Source organism: Mixophyes fleayi, chromosome 2, assembly GCF_038048845.1.
Source record: "Mixophyes fleayi isolate aMixFle1 chromosome 2, aMixFle1.hap1, whole genome shotgun sequence".
In the NCBI taxonomy this organism is placed as follows: Eukaryota; Metazoa; Chordata; class Amphibia; order Anura; family Limnodynastidae; genus Mixophyes; species Mixophyes fleayi.
This window is the reverse complement of record NC_134403.1, coordinates 31,504,198-31,519,436: the sequence shown is the minus strand read 5'-3', so window position 1 is coordinate 31,519,436 and position 15,239 is coordinate 31,504,198. Positions and strand designations below refer to the sequence as shown.

At 45.3% G+C, this 15,239-nt stretch overlaps 1 long non-coding RNA gene across 1 annotated transcript in view; it reads right to left on the bottom strand.

Moving 5' to 3' along the window:
- Positions 1 to 14,994, bottom strand: part of LOC142140062 (uncharacterized) — a 177,740-nt gene extending 162,746 nt beyond the window's left edge. The window contains exons 1-2 of the long non-coding RNA XR_012688281.1: positions 14,897 to 14,994; positions 13,295 to 13,826 (exon numbers count right to left, since the gene is read on the bottom strand). This is a non-coding gene — a long non-coding RNA (uncharacterized LOC142140062). The remainder of the gene's footprint in view (positions 1 to 13,294; positions 13,827 to 14,896) is intronic.
- Positions 14,995 to 15,239: the final 245 nt, after the last annotated feature.

The window sequence follows — 15,239 nt, the reverse complement described above, 5'->3', positions numbered from 1 at the left end:
TAGATGGCAGAGAGGCAGTCAGATACACGAGAGAGGAAGGTGGAAGAGAGATCAGGAGAAGAGATGTAGAGTTGAATGTCGTCAGCATAATGGTGATACTAAAGACCGAACGAGGAGATGAGAGCTCCAAGGGAGGAAGTATACAGCAAAAAGAGTAGGGGGATGAGAACAGCCCTGAGGGACTCCTACAGGGAGAGGGGAGGGGGTGGAGGAAGAACCAGACGTGTAGACAGAGAAGGAGCAGTTGGCGATGTATGAGAAGAACCAGGCGTGGACAGAACCAGAGAGGCCGAGAGAGAGAAGAGTTTGTGTAAGGAGTGGGTGGTCCACGGTGTCAAAGGCTGCGGAGAGGTCGAGGAGGATGAGTAAGGAAAAGTGACCTCTGGATTTGGCTGATAGGAGATCATTAACTGGCCAGGGCAGTTTCGGTGGAGTGGAGGGGGCGGTAACCGGATTGGAGAGAGTCGAGGAGGGAATTGTCCGAGAGGTGTCTGTTGAGGCGGCCACAGACAATCCGCTCAGGTAATTTGGAGGAATAGGGGAGAAATGAGATAGGGCGATAATTGGCGAGAGAGGTGGGGTCGAGATTGGGTTTTTTGAGGATAGGAGAGATAAGAGCGTGTTTCAAGGAGGAGGGTACTACACCAGAGGAGAGTGATAGGTTTAAAAGGTGTGCGAGTTATATATATACATATATACACAGACACAGACACAGTGGTCGAAGTGGGCCAGTATGAAAGGGTACATATAATATATATATATATATATATATATATATATATATATATATATATATTACTACATTACTTGGTACAAAACCTGTACAGTGTCTCCAGAGACCGTACCCACCCCTATAACCCCAAATTAAATATTTCCACTTTCAAAGCCTCCCCAGTCCACTCAAACAGAGCCTCACAGGACTTAGTAACCAGAGTACTTTCTAGATGTCAAAATGTGTTATTTCTCTACTAGACAAGATAAAGCAATATTGTTAAACTGGTGTGTTCTTACCTCACTATTTACCCCCTTTTCCCTCTATACCTTGTCCTTCCCTTAACCTCTCCTTTTTTGCTTTCTGTACCCCTTAACCTTTAGAAAATCAATAAAAATATTATTAAAGTTAAAAACCTGTAAAGGATATACAAAACAAAAACCATCAACACTATAATAATGGTAAATATACACCAATCACCCACAACATTAAAGCCACCTTCCTAATATTGTGTAGGTCTCTCCAAGGCATGGGCTCCTCAATACCTCTGAAGGTGTCTTGTGTTATCTGGCACCAAGACGTTAGCAACAGATCCTTTAAGTCCCGTAAGTTGCGAGGTGGGGCCTACATGGCTCTGACTTGTTTGTCCAGTACATCCCACAGATGCTCCATTGGATTGAAATCTGGGGAATATGGAGGCCAAGTCAACACCTTGAAATCTTTGTCATGTTCCTCAAACTATTCCTGAACAATTTTTAAATGTGGCATGGTGCATTATCCTACAGAAAGAGGCCACTATCATCAGGGAATACCATTGCCATCTAGGGGTGTACTTGATCAGCAACAATGTTTAGGTATGCGGTATGTGTCAATGTAACATCCACATGAATGTCAGGACCCAAGGTTTCACAGCAGAACATTATCCAGAGGATCACAGTGCCACCCCCAGCTTGCCTTCTTCCCATAATGCATCCTAGTGCCATCTTTGATGCACACGCACCCGGCCACCCACATGATGTCAACGAAAACATGATTCATCAGATCAGGCCACCTTCTTACTTTGCTTCATGGGCCATTGTAGGTTCTTTTGGTAGTGGATAGGGGTCAGCATGGGCACTCCAACCAGGCTGCAGTTACACAGCCCCATACGCAGCAAACTGCGATGCACTGTGTGTTCTGACACCTTTCTATCATAGCCAGCATTACATTTTTCAACTACAGTAGATCTTCTGTGGGATTGGATCAGACGGGCCAGCTTTGCTCCCCACAATCATGAATGGGTCGTGGGTGCCCATGACCCTTTCACCGGTTCACCGGTTGTCCTTCCTTGGACCACTTTTTGTAGGTACTAACCTCTGCATACTGGCAACACCCCACAAGACCTGCCGTTTTGGAGATGCTCTGACCCAGTCTTATCTACTATTTAAATGCCTAGTGGCGTGTGTGAAAAAAAAAAACAAGCTGCAGCGCCACCTGCTGGGCAGATTTATACACTGACCTATATATTTCTTGAAGGAGAAGTGACAGTTGGGAGTGGTTGGTGGTTGCCAGGGGTGACAGTGAGGAGTTTTTAACACCTTAAGTATCACCTTAAGATGAAGGATGTGACGATGAAGATGAAGGACGAGGTGATGGAGAAAAATGATGAGATGGTGACATGTGGACAAAACCACGTTAAAAAAGGGCGCTTGCGTCAGAAAGTAACGCTCTTCCCCTGAGGAGGCCTGGGCTAGGCCCAAATGCATGACAAGAACCTTTTTAACACCTTAAGTAGCTTGATTTAACTAGAATGCATGAGTATCATGCACGGGTTAACTTGTATATATATATATATATATATATATATATATATATATAAATATAAATATATATATATATTAGTGAGTTAATGAGACCGGGCTTACCGTCTTCTGGGGTAGGCGGCTGCATTTCACTCACTTTCACTCACTTCAGCTAAATAAGTCACACCAGTCAATTGTTTTGGTTTGACTACAGCTAGTTTAATTTTCTAATCATAAAAATAAGCAAACAGAAACAAGATCCTAGCCTGTCCGGCACTAACTAAACATACAGGTACACCCTTTCTCAAGCAAAGGATTTTGCGTCCCACACACATGCAAAGTATAAGACTTATTGGTTCCTGTTTGTAGTTTCTCTCAGGAGGCATCAAACCTCCTTCATAGAATGTGAGAGTCTCACTGAACTGCCTAGTAAGCTTTTAACAGCACCTCACCAGGTGCAAATCTTGATTAGTCTGCTGTGAGACTGGGAGATCTGAGACACTGGGGCTTATGTATGGAGCCCACCCTTCTCTCTCCCCCTACATAACCCAAGAGACCCTTACCAGCTTTTCCCATAGCTGAAGACAACTTTTGGAAGCTACTTTCCACTTACCAATAATCTCCCTGGGGCTTTAGAGCACTTAAGACAGACAGCCTTTTCACACTTATACCTGCCATCTGCCATATGTATATAATATTAAATTATTCAAAAATGTTTAAAAGTTTCAAGAAATATGGGAAAGTAAAGATCAGCTAATGGTTTCAACTGTGTTCTCATTGTGTTTTCAACAGGAGTCTTAAGTTAATCTGAGACTTTTTAGTTCCTGTATGTGAGTACCATATGTCTCTCTCGTTGTTGCTCCCTCCATGTCTTTCCCATTGCCGCCCCCTCCATGCCTCCCATTAATGCCCCCATGTCTCTCTCATTGCTGCCTCCTCCATGCCTCTCATTAGTGCCCCCTCCATGCATCTCATTGCCGTCCCCTCCATGTCTTTCTCCATGCTGTCCCCTCCATGTCTTTCCCATTGCTGCCTCCTCCATGTCTTTCCCATTGCCGCCCCCTCCATGCCTCCCATTAATGCCCCCCATGTCTCTCTCATTGCTGCTCCCTCCATGCCTCTCATTAATGCCACCTCCATGCATCTCATTGCCGTCCCCTCCATGTCTTTCTCCATGCTGCCCCCTCCATGTCTTTCCCATTGCTGCCCCCTCCATGTCTCTCTCATTGCCGCCCCCTCCATGCCTCCCATTAATGCCCCCCATGTCTCTCTCATTGCTGCTCCCTCCATGACTCTCATTAATGCCCCCTCCATGCATCTCATTGCCGCCCCCCCCATGTCTTTCTCGTTGCTGCCCCCTCCATGTCTCTCTCATTGCTGCCACCTCCATGTCTTTCCCATTGCTGCCCCTCAATGTCTTTCCCATTGCCGCCCCCTCCATGTCTCTCTCATTGCTGCCACCTCCATGTCTCTCTCATTGCTGCCTCCTCCATGCCTCTCATTGCTGCCCCTCCATGTCTTTCCCATTGCCTCCCCCTCCATGTCTCTCTCATTGCTGCCACCTCCATGTCTTTCTCATTGCTGCTGCCTCCATGCATCTTATTGCTGCCCCCTCCATGCCTTTCTCATTGCTGCCCCCTCCATGTCTCTCTCATTGCTGCCTCCTCCATGCCTCTCATTTCTGCCTCCTCCATGTCTCTCTTATTGCTGCCTCCTTCATGCATCTCATTGCTGCCCCCTCCATGTCTCTCTCATTGCTGCCCCTCCATGTCTTTCCCATTGCCTCCCCCTCCATGTCTTTCCCATTGCCGCCCCCTCCATGTCTCTCTCATTTCTGCCACCTCCATGTCTCTCTCATTGCTGCCTCCTCCGTGCCTCTCATTGCTGCCCCTCCATGTCTTTCCCATTGCCGCCGCCTCCATGTCTCTCTCATTTCTGCCACCTCCATGTCTCTCTCATTGCTGCCTCCTCCATGTCTCTCTCATTGCTGCCTCCTCCATGCATCTCATTGCTGCCCCCTCCATGTCTTTCTCATTGCTGCCCCCTCCATGTCTCTCTCATTGCTGCCCCTCCATGTCTTTCCCATTGCCTCCCCCTCCATGTCCTTCCCATTGCCGCCCCCTCCATGTCTCTCTCATTGCTGCCCCATCCATGTCTTTCGTATTGCTGCCCCCTCCATGTCTCTCTCATTGCTACCCCCTCCATGTCTTTCTCATTGCTGCCACCTCCATGTCTTTCCCAATACCGCCCCCTCCATGTCTTTCTCATTGCTGCCCCCTCCATGTCTTTCTCATTGCTGCCCCCTCCATGTCTCTCTCATTGCTGCCCCTCCATGTCTTTCCCATTGCCGCCCCCTCCATGTCTTTCCCATTGCCGCCCCCTCGATGTCTTTCCCATTGCCGCCCCGTCCATGTCTCTTTCATTGCTGCCCCCTCCATGTCTCTTTCATTGCTGCCCCCTCCATGTCTTTATCATTGCTGCTCCGTCCATGTCTTTCTCATTGCTGCCCCCTCCATGTCTCTCTCATTGCTGCTCCCTCCATGTCTCTATCATTGCTGCTCCCTCCATATCTTTCCCATTGCTGCCCCCTCCATGTCTTTCCCATTGCTGCCCCTCCATGTCTTTCTCATTGCTGCCTCCTCCATGTCTTTCTCATTGCTGCCTCCTCCATGCCTCTCATTACCCCCCTCCATGTCTCTTTCATTGCTGCCCCCTCCATGTCTCTTTCATTGCTGCCCCCTCCATGTCTTTCTCATTGCTGCCCCGTCCATGTCTTTCTCATTGCTGCGCCCTCCATGTCTTTCTCATTGCTGCCTCCTCCATGTCTTTCTCATTGCTGTCTCCTCCATGCCTCTCATTGCTGCCCCCTCCATGTCTCTTTCATTGCTGCCCTCTCCATGTCTCTTTCATTGCTGCCCCCTCCATGTCTTTATCATTGCTGCTCCCTCCATATCTTTCCCATTGCTGCCCCCTCCATGTATTTCCCATTGCTGCCCCCTCCATGTCTTTCTCATTACTGCCACCTCCATGTCTTTCTCATTGCTGCCACCTCCATGTCTTTCCCATTGCTGCCACCTCCATGTCTTTCCCATTACCGCCCCCTCCATGCCTCTCTCATTGCTGCCACCTCCATATCTTTCCCATTGCTGCCACCTCCATGTCTTTCCCATTGCCGCCCCCTCCATATCTTTCTCACTGCTGCCCCATCCATGTCTTTCCCATTGCTGCCCCCTCCATGTCTCTCTCATTGCTGCCCCCTCCATGTCTTTCTCATTGCTGCCCCCTCCATGTCTTTCCCATTGCCGCCCCCTCCATGTCTTTCTCACTGCTGCCCCATCCATGTCTTTCCCATTGCTGCCCCCTCCATGTCTCTCTCATTGCTGCCCCCTCCATGTCTTTCTCATTGCTGCCCCCTCCATGTCTTTCTCATTGCTGCCACATCTATGTCTTTCCCATTGCTGCCCCCTCCATGTCTTTCTCATTGCTGCCCCCTCCATGTCTTTCTCATTGCTGCCACCTCCATGTCTTTCTCATTGCTGCCACCTCCATGTCTTTCTCATTGCTGCCCCCTCCATGTCTTTCTCATTGCTGCCCCCTCCATGTCTCTCTCATTGCTGCCCCTCCATGTCTTTCCCATTGCCGCCCCCTCCATGTCTTTCCCATTGCCGCACCGTCCATGTCTCTTTCATTGCTGCCCCCTCCATGTCTCTTTCATTGCTGCCCCCTCCATGTCTTTATCATTACTGCTCCGTCCATGTCTTTCTCATTGCTGCCCCCTCCATGTCTCTCTCATTGCTGCTCCCTCCATGTCTCTATCATTGCTGCTCCCTCCATATCTTTCCCATTGCTGCCCCCTCCATGTCTTTCCCATTGCTGCCCCTCCATGTCTTTCTCATTGCTGCCTCCTCCATGTCTTTCTCATTGCTGCCTCCTCCATGCCTCTCATTACCCCCCTCCATGTCTCTTTCATTGCTGCCCCCTCCATGTCTTTCTCATTGCTGCCCCGTCCATGTCTTTCTCATTGCTGCCCCCTCCATGTCTCTTTCATTGCTGCCCCCTCCATGTCTTTCTCATTGCTGCCCCGTCCATGTCTTTCTCATTGCTGCCCCCTCCATGTCTTTCTCATTGCTGCCTCCTCCATGTCTTTCTCATTGCTGTCTCCTCCATGCCTCTCATTGCTGCCCCCTCCATGTCTCTTTCATTGCTGTCCCCTCCATGTCTTTATCATTGCTGCTCCCTCCATATCTTTCCCATTGCTGCCCCCTCCATGTATTTCCCATTGCTGCCCCCTCCATGTCTTTCTCATTACTGCCACCTCCATGTCTTTCTCATTGCTGCCACCTCCATGTCTTTCCCATTGCTGCCACCTCCATGTCTTTCCCATTACCGCCCCCTCCATGCCTCTCTCATTGCTGCCACCTCCATATCTTTCCCATTGCTGCCCCATCCATGTCTTTCCCATTGCCGCCCCCTCCATGTCTTTCTCATTGCTGCCCCCTCCATGTCTCTCTCATTGCTGCCCCCTCCATGTCTTTCTCATTACTGCCGCCTCCATGTCTTTCTCATTGCTGTCACGTCCATGTCTTTCTCATTGCTGCCACCTCCATGTCTTTCCCATTGCCGCCCCCTCCATGTCTTTCTCATTGCTGCCACCTCCATATCTTTCCCATTGCTGCCCCATCCATGTCTTTCCCATTGCCGCCCCCTCCATGTCTTTCTCACTGCTGCCCCATCCATATCTTTCCCATTGCTGCCCCCTCCATGTCTCTCTCATTGCTGCCCCCTCCATGTCTTTCTCATTGCTGCCCCCTCCATGTCTTTCTCATTGCTGCCACATCTATGTCTTTCCCATTGCTGCCCCCTCCATGTCTTTCTCATTGCTGCCCCCTCCATGTCTTTCTCATTGCTGCCCCCTCCATGTCTTTCTCATTGCTGCCCCCTCCATGTCTTTCTCATTGCTGCCCCCTCCATGTCTTTCTCATTGCTGCCACCTCCATGTCTTTCCCATTGCCGCCACCTCCATGTCTTTCTCATTGCTGCCACCTCCATGTCTTTCCCATTGCTGCCCCCTCCATGTCTTTCTCATTGCTGCCACCTCCATGTCTTTCCCATTGCTGCCCCCTCCATGTCTTTCCCATTGCTGCCCCCTCCATGGGCTAGATTTACTAAGCTGCGGGTTTGGAAAAGTGGGGATGTTGCCTATAGCAACCAATCAGATTCTAGCTGTCATTTGGTAGAAGGTTCTAAATAAATGAAACCTAGAATCTGATTGGTTGCTATAGGCAACATCCCCACTTTTTCAAACCCGCAGCTTAGTAAATCTAGCCCCATGTCTCTCCCATTGCTGCCCCCTCCATGTCTCTCTCATTGCTGCCCCCTCCATGTCTTTATCATTGTTGCTCCCTCCATATCTTTCCCATTGCTGCCCCCTCCATGTCTTTTTCATTGCTGTCCCCTCCATATGTTTCCCATTGCTGCCCTATACATCTAGGGGTCACCACCGGCAGTAAGATTTGTTGGTTCTCAGTGGAGATATGCAGTGGAGAACCCCATGCAAAGAATGGAGACATTTATTTAACAATCCTTGTTCTGTTATCACCATCTCAGGGCCGTGTAGGTTTCAGCGGGATAGTCCCAATTTTAGGGCTCTGTCCGGGTGTCCCGTCCATGGACATGTCTATCCTACTGGAGGGAAAGATGTGCGGTATCTTCCATTCAAAGCTGCTCTACATAGCAGGTGTAGTAGCAAGTGCCTGCGCCATTGTTTGGAGGGGAGGGGAGTTTTGCTAAGGCGCTGACGAGTGCTTCACACTGCTAGCCACCCACCTGGTTGTGGTCACCCAATCATGACATGACCACGCCCCCGACCTGGTTCCGGGATCTCAAACATTGAACGGTATGCTATTATGCTATCTGAAGTCATTGTTTTCTTGAACCACTGACATTATCCATGGCATCCAAATCAATTCAACTCTTTTCTGTCATTCCTCTCTAGTGTCAATATACACAGCTTGTTACTATATTAATGTCTCTACTGTTTTTATATCCTATCTATAATTATCACCCTCAGGGTACTACTCACCTCCATATGACGCAAAGTTCTTATGTTTGATATTTTTAAATAACCATGTCTCATTAATTATCTAATGTAAAAGCTTGGATTCATCAATTAATTAATAAAGCCCATATTATTTTGATTAATAAAAAATAAATGTGAAATATGTATCAAACAATTGTTTACTATAACTTTCTTTCTCTACATTCATGTCCTCCTTTGCTCAATTTATTTTCTCCCATTTACAATGAAAATTGACTTTTACTGAAACATTACTTGCTTATAATACCGGTCAAGGTTTTGTTGAGTTTTTCTTGCTGCATAAAAGAAGGATCTACCCATGACCACAAGCTGCGTAACTTAAAAGCTACTTCTTAAGCTTTTTGTTTTAAAAGTATTCACTTTAAATCTATGGCTGCTAAATTCAATTTTTCTAGTACATTCTACAAAATGACAGCTAGAATCTTATTGGTTGCTATAGGCAACATCTCCACTTTTTCAAACCCGCAGTTTAGTAAATATTCCCTTAAATGTTTTATTAAAAAAAATGCCAATTAGAAAAAAAATAATTGTTACCTATTAGAAACTCTCATAATGACTGTGCCTTGAATAACATGTTTTATCCCCTCTCTTTAATTCTGGGGAAGTACAATCAAACATTAACTACCAATCAGGTGCAATGTAAATACTGATTCATGTGTTCAAACATACAATCACTGCTGATAAATTACAGTGCAAACTATATTTTATACATTGATTACAATAATATGAAGACCTACAGGCGCTTATAAATATTCTTTCTAAATAAATAATAAAAAAATACTTAAATTTGGTGATGACCACCCTCCGATTCTTATTTCTCACAAGTATTCATGTGATCATGGAACAGAGAAAAAAAGGACAATATAGTGTAATACAGTCCAATTAATATATATAACAAAAAATAAAATAAAAAATAATAAATAAATAAATAAATAGTTCAATAGACACAGAAGATCTTCTCTTATATGTAGACACCCCCTATGGTGGGGTACTCACAAGAGTCAGATGAAATATGGGCTCATCAAAAGATAACTTGTCTTTTCTTTTCATATAGTCTCCATCCATGGGATATTTCCATTAACACGAATTTTAGATGTTTCACCAGCATAAAAAAGGAAATAAAATATCTCTAGTGTGATATTGTTTGGATAAAAATTTATTCATATAATCACAGAGATATATAGTATAAAAACAAAGTATATCTACTCATACCAGATAGATGAAATATTCAGGCAGTTGGTAAAGGTTCCACAAAGTTTCCAAACTGGTTCCCATGCAGAGTACACCAAAACATAAACATCCATTCAGTGTAAGAGATATTAAAATCAGCAATAAACAAGCTCCAACATGCACCTTGAAAAAGACCAGTTCAGGTCCCTATTTTTTTGCTGAAATCACGTCATTTTGCCTTTTTTCCCCCCTACATTATTATTAACCTCAATAACACTAATTTCAAGCCATTTGCAGTCAATTTTGACCACCTCACAGGTCACAATATTATTTTCATACACTTTCAAACAAGGACTGCAGATTTAGAAGACCAAGGGGTAAATGTATGAATCTCCGGATTCTTCATCTCCGGCGTGTTCAGCCTCTTCAGCGCTTAAATTTAAAACGGCGCTGCACTGTAAAGGAAAGTTTCCCTTTACAATGCAGCGCCGCTTTAAATTTAAGCGCTGAAGAGGCTGAACACGCCGGAGATGAAGAATCCGGAGATTCATACATTTACCCCCAAGCCTGTCAGACCTATTATTTGTATTTCAGCAATGACAATTAGCAATGGAGCAATGGAGCTCCCCTCTTTGTGTGTTACCTATATAACACAGTACAATGTGACTGCAAATTTACACCAAGCCTGCCAGCCCTATTATTTCTATTTTAGCAATGACAATTAGCAATGGAGCAATGGAGCTCTCCTGAATGTCACTGGAGACTTTGTTGAACACTGCTACCCCTCCTCTTTTTATTCTACCTATGACGCTGCCCAACTGCTCTACAGACTGTGCTACCCCTTCTGTATCCCTCTGTGAAATGGCGCTAGATTGCCGCTGAGGGCGGTACTTATATAATCCAAAACTTGCGAGATCCGACGACGTAACAATGCCGTTTTACCTTGTTTTCAAGTCCGAAAGCGCGGGTGTGTTCGGTTCTCGGGGAACCGAGCCTGAGCATCTCTACTTCCTATCGCTATCCGCCATCCTGAGCTGGCGATAGTGATAGGAGGTTTTCCAATTTCCAGAATTAAAGATACAGATCATTTTAGTCTCCTCTTTCTTAATTTAATATGCAAATATGGTTCCGAAACATTTGTACCGTAGTTTGAAATGCATACTATTCCTAACATATGGATCTGGTGCATTCCTAAAATTTATTTTCCATATAAATACACTTTGTGTATCACCTAAAATTCATTATAAATCTTTTTTTTTTCAGTGATAGTACTGTCAACAAGCTCCGTTTGCAAACATGGAATTTATTTCCAAGAATTATAACACAATAGAGAAAAGAAAGTTAAAAGGGTCTGTCCCGAAATCTAGAGTGGATTGGAAACGTACAAAATTAGACAGTAGCTCCGATGAGTTAAGCACTTTTGAGGAAGAAATTGAGAGAAACACTGAGGTCAGCAGCTGCACAGGGGAGAGCACACAAAAACAGTCAGAAATATTAACACCTTCTGCAGTCAACGGAGAAGATTATCACACTAATAAACCCAAAATGCACAAATCTGCCATGATAATTAGAAGTGACAGCAGCTCTGACAGTGATGGGACTATCAGAAAAGACAAAGGAGGCTGTAATATAGATGAAGATAATGAGAACTATGAGGACAAAGAAAACAACTCATTGAATAAAGACACAGATCCTATAGAACCTAGAGGGATGTCAGATGATGGAAAGACTGAAGCTCACATGAAGAAACAAAGAAGATCAGAGAAGGTCTCTCAGCTTGCTGAGAAGAGAAGAGCCCAAAGCCAAACAAGCATATGGGAAGAATTAAATGTAAAGTTATATCCTCTCATGTTTTTTTTTCCTTATGGTCTACAATATTTTCATTGTTGCTCATGAAAAAGTAAATTAGATGCCCAGGAATGTCCATTGTGGATGGATTTGTAGAGTCAGCTTTTCCCATTTTCTATTATTGGTTTGAATGAATTTTTTAGCAAGGTGTTAACAATAAGTATTTACATATATGATACAGAGAACTGAAGAATAGAGAGATCTCTGATATTGACACATTTCATTAGAATGAAGCCTTATATTCAACTTTATATTTCCTATCAGCCAAAGGATCAATAATTTCTTTTCATGTTTGGTTTCCACTAAATGGATAAAGCCAAAAAAGTTCCCGGTACGTTGTTCCCAAAATTGCAATAATCCAATGTAAATAAAAAGGACTTGATCCCAGCAATAATGTCCTTCACTAATTGGACTCTGATTCTAATTTGTGATTTGAAATTGACATCTCATGCACGCAGCTCACATTCGTTATGAGATTCGTCTTCACATTAAGACGCCACATTCTAAATAATAGAAAAGTATTTAAATTCTCTTTATAACACTACTGTGTTTGAGGTTCGCTGTACATTTCTGCAGAGCAAGTCTGCAAACCTGTCACTCACACTCTGATGACTCAGTGACTGAGAGAGAGAAGCACCTCCCTCCTACCTTGGCAAGCTGCTGCAGAGGGATGATAAGAGAACATGATGGCGAGATTTAGTACAAGTACTTGTTAATATATTCAAGTTATTCAGCACAGTTATATAACCTGTGCTATATGTTAAAATAGTGTCTTTATTTGCTAGTTAAAGGTTTCAGTATAATTGCTCTATTGCAAAGCACTCGAATTTCTTGTACATCTTTGATCTCTTGTAGTTAAGACCATTCGATATGTACGCAAACGTAAAGGATGATAAGAAACTTGGATAAGTTCGGGAACTGTTTAAAGAAAATGACCTTTTCCAGTGTAAGTTCTATTATTATTATTATATTATGCATACTTGCCAACTTTTCATCGTCGGCTTTAGGAAGATCCCGGGGGAGGTGGTCATGCGGGGGCAGGGCTTGACAAATCGCATCATTTTGGCACTGCCCCTAAACGATTGTCACAATTTTGGCCAATTACAGCAGGGTAACCTCCCAGTTCTATGGCGGGGGCGAGAACCGGGAGGTTGCCCTGCTCTCCCTGGAGTCTGGGAGGTCTCCTAGAAATGCGGGAGAGTAGGCAACTATGCATTAAAGAAAAGCAGCTAATAAATCTCTAGAGACTGAATTGTCTTTTACATTTCTGTCTCCATTACTGACGCCATGTTGTCTTACCTGTCAGTCTATGATTAAATCTTGGTCTCCATGAAAATGGCCACCTCCATAGGCATCAATACATGGACATAGGACACAATTTCTGAACTGTGTATCATGCCACAGATGGCGAAGCCAACCACGTCTTTTACTGGCTCAGCATCAGGGAGAATGCGACTCTTCAGGGAGTGAGGGAGATCACCCCTAGTTCAGGGAGTCTCCCTGACATTCAGGGAGAGTTGGCAAGTATGATATTATAGTATAATGTTTTGCATCATAATTTAGAGCACTGAACTGAAAATATAATAAAGTAGATTTACACCTTTCTTTCCCGCACTGCCCAAGGATTCCTCCCTTTTTTGTGTAGTTTAGCAGTGCACCAGACAGTGACTGTAGAAGGAGGTATACACAGGGCTGCCAAGAAGAATTCAGGGCCCGGGTACAACAAATTCATGGGGCCCCCCTCATAGTGAAGTAAGCCCCAAAATTTTTTTGCGCCGCCTTACGGCGGCGCAAAAAAAATTAGGTATATGGTCATATATTCAGGGGCGTGGCTAGCCAAACGGCAGTGCAAAAATTTTGGGAGGTGCGGTCATGCATTTGGGGGCGTGGCAAACGTGCCATTGGGGCGTGGCTAACATAAAAACCACTAGGCTCTCAATTCGCCGGAGCGTCACATATGTTTAAGCACTCCTGACTTTCAGGACATCTACCACCACAGGGTAGTATACAAACAATGCAGTGTGTACACAAACAGTTCAGTCTTGGCCTACACCTTACATTGGACACAACATTCACCAAAAATTGGTATTGTCCCTACTAGAATCACAACATTTCACACACTGTGCTGCTCTCTCCTACCTGTTCTTCTCACTTTCTCCACCTGTGGCTGCTGCTTTCTTTAGTTGTGGCTTGTCCGGATCCAGAAATGTTGAAGGACCTATTTTGAAAAAAAAATGGCTACATTTAGAAAATTACAGCCAGCCCCAGCGTTAAATCAATAGCACCCACGATTAATAATTAGGCCTTCCTCCAGCTCCAATATTACAATAATGTGCCCCTTCATCATCGCCATGCCTTATGATCACACTGTGCCCTCCATGCTGTTTTTGCCCCCTTCATCTGGCTCCCCTTCATCAGACTATACTATGCTGCTCCCCCCCTTTTTCAATCCCACTGTGCCATGCCTCCCCCCCTTTTTAACCCCACTGTGTAATGCTGCCCACCATTTTTTAACCCCACTGTGCCATGCTGACCCCTGTTTATTAACCCCACTGTGCCATACTGCCCCGTTTTTTAACCCATCTGTGCCCCTCTCATTTTTTCACCCCCTCTGTCATGCTGCTTTCCCATTTTTTAACCCCTCTGTGCTCCCCCCTCAATTTTTAACCCCTCTGACATGCTGCTTTCCCATTTTTTAACCCATCTGTGCCCCTCTCATTTTTTAACCCCTCTGACATGCTGCTTTCCCGTTTTTTAACCCCTCTGTGCTCCCCCCTCAATTTTTAACCCCTCTGACATGCTGCTTTCCCATTTTTTAACCCCTCTGTGCCCCCACTCATTTTTTAACCCCTCTGACATGCTGCTTTCCCATTTTTTAACCCCTCTGTGCTCCCCCTCATTTTTTAACCCCTCTGACATGCTGCTTCCCCGTTTTTAACCCCTTTGACATGCTGCTTTCCCGTTTTTTAACCCCTCTGTGCTCCCCCTAATTTTTTAACCCCTCTGACATGCTGCTTCCCCGTTTTTAACTCCTCTGACATGCTGCTTCCCCGTTTTTTAACCCCTCTGTGCCCCCCCTTATTTTTTAACCCCTCTGTCATGCTGCCCCCCCGTTTTTTAACCCCTTTGTGCCCCCTCATTTTTTAACCCCTCTGTCATGCTGCCCCCCCGTTTTTTAACCCCTTTGTGCTCCCCCTCATTTTTTAACCCCTCTGTCATGCTGCCCCCCCCCCCCCCCCCCGTTTTTTAACCCCTCTGTGCCCCCCTCGTTTTCCTCCCTTCACTTACCTTTTCTCCTCTCTTGGTCTTCTCTGCTGCTCTGTGCTCCATTGCTCCAGACTGACTGAATGCTGGGCATGACATGATGACATCACACCCAGCATTCAGACAGTCTGAATAGAGCACAGAGCAGCAGAGAGGAGGGATGCCGGCTCCGCGATCAGGTGAGTATGTTTTTTTTTTTTTTTAAACTAGCCTGCTCCCCCCACCAACGACCGAGCCCCCCCCCCCCCACCCCCCCCCCGCCAAAAAAAAAAAAAAAAAAGGAAAGGAAAAAAAAACGTTTTCAAAAAAAAATTAAAAAAATTAAAAAAAATCAGCAGCGCAAGGGCCCGGGCCGGGCCCCCTGACA